The sequence below is a fragment of the Nannospalax galili genome, unplaced genomic scaffold, assembly GCF_000622305.1.
Source record: "Nannospalax galili isolate Female #2095 unplaced genomic scaffold, S.galili_v1.0 scaffold597, whole genome shotgun sequence".
NCBI classification, from domain to species: domain Eukaryota; kingdom Metazoa; phylum Chordata; class Mammalia; order Rodentia; family Spalacidae; genus Nannospalax; species Nannospalax galili.
In genome coordinates this window covers 1,940,047-1,944,924 of record NW_008339519.1, presented here as the reverse complement: position 1 = coordinate 1,944,924, position 4,878 = coordinate 1,940,047, and positions in this window count along the sequence as shown.

Below are 4,878 nucleotides of genomic sequence, written 5' to 3'. Positions count from 1 at the left end.
TCATGGCCAGGAGTCATGGCCTAACTATATGGGTGGAAAAGTCTTTGTAACACTTAGTGTATGGTGTGTGAAGGAATGCTACTTCCTTAGAAAGACTGAGGAATGTCTAGGTTACAGTGGCCTAGATGCTCCTTTTTCCTTGGGTTTGTTGTATGTATTATTTCATTTGTTTAAATTTATTAGTTACAGAGTGGTAATTCCATATACATCTATAGTATGTAATCAAATGAGGATCATTATAATTTCCATCTCTTTCAATATTTAAAAAATTTTTGATTTACAAGTAATAATTTTACATGCTTTTGGGGCACAATATTTCAAAATATGTATATGACATGTACTAAGGAAATCAGTATAAATAACATTTCCATCTCCTTATATATATTTTGTATTTAGATGCTTCACACTCCTCTATTTTAGTTATTCATTGAATATATAAAATGTTATTATGAACTATAGTCATCTCCACTGCTCTGTGTGACAATAAAACATTATATCTAACTGTGTTTGGTTTCTGTTATCCAACCTTCCTCTGTACTCCCTAGATACCTCCAACTGTTCCAGCCTTTAGTGATCACTGTTATACAGTCTTAACAACCCCTTTTTAATGAACACTAATGAGAAAGAACACAGGGGCTATTTGTCCTGTGTCTGGCTTATTTCACTTAACTGATGTGAAACATTTCGCAAAAAACATTGGTGTGATCAGTGCCTCCCTGATATGCCTACGTCATTTCATTTAGAAATAGACCCAGAAGTGGGATCTCTTGAGCATGTGGTAGACTTATTTTTAGTTTCTTGGGGAACATTGATACTGTTCTTCACAGAGGCTATTTCCCTCCAGAGGTCAGAAAATTTTGAAAATCTCCATCCATATGATCCCACAAAGAATGTGTCACACCAGCACAGGGGGCTATCTATGGTTTCAGTAACCAAGTATGACTCAGCAGAGCAAATTTAGACCAGCAAGTCTTTCTTCCAAATGCACACTCAGATGAAGCCTCTTTTTATTCCCTGTAGAGAAGAGAATGGGAGAGCAGATAAGACAACAGGGCTACAGATTAATTAAACAAGAGGAAGCATTTGGAATGGGGAAATTCTGTCATCCAGTCTATGACTAACATTGCATTTTTTAAGAAGACACTTTTTTATATAAACCTTAATATTGCCTTTTCTCATCTTAAACTTTTAATTAGTTATTAAAGCAAAGGAAGTAGATCTTAGAATTTACTACTAAAGACCAAGACGGAAGGGCTACAACTTCACAATTTTAGGGATCTTGGTTTGGGGAGATGGCTCAGTGGGTCAGAACACTCATGAAAACAAGAGTACCCAGCATCCATGCAAAACCTAATGATGACTGTACATGCCTCTAACCCCAATGCTGGGATCTGAGAGAGGTGGTCCCCATAGCTAGCAAGCATAGCTGAAGCAGTGAGCTTCAGGTCTGGTGGGAGACCTTGTCTCAAAAAATAAGATGAGGAGTGACAGAGGAAGATGTTTATACTGTCTTTTGGTCTCTGCATGCTCTTGCATGGGTGTATGCACCATCATAGCACACATTTGGGCAAGTGCACCATAAACACACATACATACACAAACACACACAGACACAGACACAGACATAGACACATACACTGTTTAGTGATCTTTAAGCAAAGCTTTCTAAGCTAAGATCACTGATAATTAGCATAAGATTACTATTTGAAATATACTTTCAGTCAACTTTTTTATTCTATATGCACTTAGAAAGTAAACAGGAAAAATTACCCATTTTATTGAAAAATGGTTGCTTATTATGCCTAACTTGGGAGCTCCATTTTATTTACTAAATTTGATAAGTAGACATTAAAATGATCATTATTGAAAGGTCTTAGCCTCAGTTTTATCACTTCTAAACATAATGGAATATATGGATCTTTAGAAGTATTATGAGCTCTGGGTGAATTTATGTTAATATTTTGGTTTAAAAATAAAATACTTCTACATGTCCTTGATATTAATTTTCAAGTTTCTTAGCATCTATACTTGGGATTATCATATATGTAAAACTTCATAATGGATGATTAGTGAAGTCAGTACAGTACAAGTTCTAGGAAGTAGATGAGGGGTTATTGAGAAGTGACTATGACCCGTTTGTTAAGGTCATTGCTAGAGAAGATTTGGTACTATCAAGCATATTCTGTGCTTGATGACTACTTCTGGTATTATATAGCCCATCGTCAACCCTCTTAGATTGTTTTTCACTGTGAGATGGTTTTTATGAAGTAAATCTTCTCATGACATCCTGTCTTCCCCTTTTTTAGCCTTCGGTTCAAGTTCAACTGTGCATCTGACCAATGATTTTTATAATTCCCATTAGGTTTATCAGGGACAAACATATTTTGAATAATCTTCTTTGAGCTTGCCTTTGCAGCTGCCCTGGATTATAACCTGATGATAAATTATCTTACTCAGGGCATGCATGACACTAATATTGGTATCTATTGAGAAAAGAGTGTGAGACAACAGGTCTTCATGCCAACTGTGGCCAATTAAATACTGGATTAAAGATTCCATCAGTTTGTGTTGAATTCCATGAATGCACTGGTCATTCTTTTATTGAATTAGGAGATTGCCATCAGATCATGAAAGAAATTCTTGATAAAGAACATAATAAATCTATTTTTTGCCGTACTCACCTCTCAGGATAAAAACAGAGTTTAAAGTGAATTAATGAGTTTCTTAATGAAGAAATGTGTTGTCAGTTTTCTCAGGGGAAAATGTATAGGAGCTGGAATAAAAATCGAAATGATATTTACAGTGGCCTCTCTAATACTTGTATGTTTTTCTGAATCTGAGCCTGGGCATTGAATTAGCAGAAGCATAAATGATGTAGGAACGAAGGGGCAGTGAAGAACTATGGACAGAAGAAGACCAGAACCTTCTGGCAAAGCAAATTGTACTATGGCTCCTGGATGCACGTGTAGGTTCAGATGATTATTTCTTCTTCTTCCTCCTCCCCCTCCCCCGCCTCCTCCTCCTCCTTCTCCTCCTCTTCCCCCCTTCCCCTCCTCCCCATCCTCCTCCTCCTCTTCCTCCTCCTCCTCATCCATCTCCCCTCCTCCCCCCTTCTTCTTCTTCATTGGTCTTTTTGAGACAGGGTCTCCCTGTAGTCCCAGCTGGCCTGGAACTCACTGTGTAGACCAGGCTGGCCTTGAACTCACAGAGATTTGCCTGCCTCTGCCCTCCGAGTGCTGGGATTAAAGGTGTGCACCATTATGCCCAGCTCTCACATGATGACTTCTGTCACTTTAGTACACAGTCTGTGTTGGGGGCTGGTTTGGACTTGACCTCCTTACACTGTTGAATTCCATTGAGACAATCCATGTAATAAATGTGACTGTATTACTACTCAATAGCAAATACTGTGGAGTGTCATGGTCAGCATGCTTACAAATAAGGGGTAAACATCTACTCAAGGCTTCATAGTATAAAAGTATAGTTCTCTGGATTCTGACATCTTAGATATAAACCTATATATGAAATCAAGTGAACTGAGACCACTTTTCAACTTAGTAACAGTTTATAGTGAGATTGATTGTCTTATAACTTAAAAAATTTTTAATAACTACATTATATAACTTTTTACACTACTACTACAGTTAATTTTTTCTAGCAATCATATACTATGTAGACAATACAATTGTATCCAATTATAGATGGAGCTTTACAGGGTTAGAAAATATGAGTCTAAAATTGCATAGGTTGTAGTTATCAAAGGGTTCTGTCAAATACTGGGCTGATTGAACCTAGCTTGGCATTACACTGTTTTCTACTAGTTCTGTGATGGAATCAGAGACTTGAGCTGGGGCCCTGGTATAACTCTCCTAACTTCTGGATCTTCTACAATCTAAGTTGTAGTTTTCTTAGCTTTAGAATGGGAAGACTTGTGTGGATCTCATATACCACTGTGAGAAATGTGTGAAACACATGTAAATTGATCAGTTCAGGGTACAGTGACTGAAACATGGTAAGGACTGGGAAAATATTAGGGGAGGGAAAGAGGAAGAGGGAGGGAAGAGAGAGAGAGAGAGAGAGAGAGAGAGAGAGAGAGAGAGAGAGAGAAGGAACATAATAATTCAACAAGGACCTTATTATTTATAGGAACTCTTTAGTAATAGTTTTCCTAAAATAAATATTGCTATCAAGTTTAACCTCAGAAATCTGGATTTTCATGCTCTCTGTTGAGTGCTACAATTATTTTCATTATTATATATTATATAAAGTGAAATTATATTATTTCACTTCAGCCCCTTGCAAAAACTAGTTTCTATGTTGTTACATCTTTTATTTTATTGCTTTATTTCTTACATTTAACAATAAAGGGTGATATGAGCCAGGATGAAAGTGTAAGATACGCTTTATGCTTTATATGGGCATAGAAAATAAGACTTTAGTGCTCATAGTTATGAAATATCTTTAGATCAAGAAAATATATATAAAATATGCTTCTTAGAATTTGAATTTTGAGTTTAAGCTATATATGAAGCATTTCAAAATGAATATTTTTTGTGTAGATGAATTTAGTAAGGAAGAAAGGGGGGGAAGTGGGGGCACCTTAAGTGGGAAAACCATGATAGAGGGGTGAGACAATACAAGAGAGAAACAATGCCTAGCTAGTCACAAAAACCAGAGGGAACCTATTATTCCTACAATCTACTGACAAATTATACATAACAGATCAAGAAATATATCTCTAGATAAGGTTTATTTGAGACCAACAGATCATTACCCAAGATTTATCTGCATGACACACAATAATTAAAAGTGCCAGAATGGTGGAACTAACCTTCTGCGATGTTTAACAGACATACCTTGAGATCTATACTAATTGGG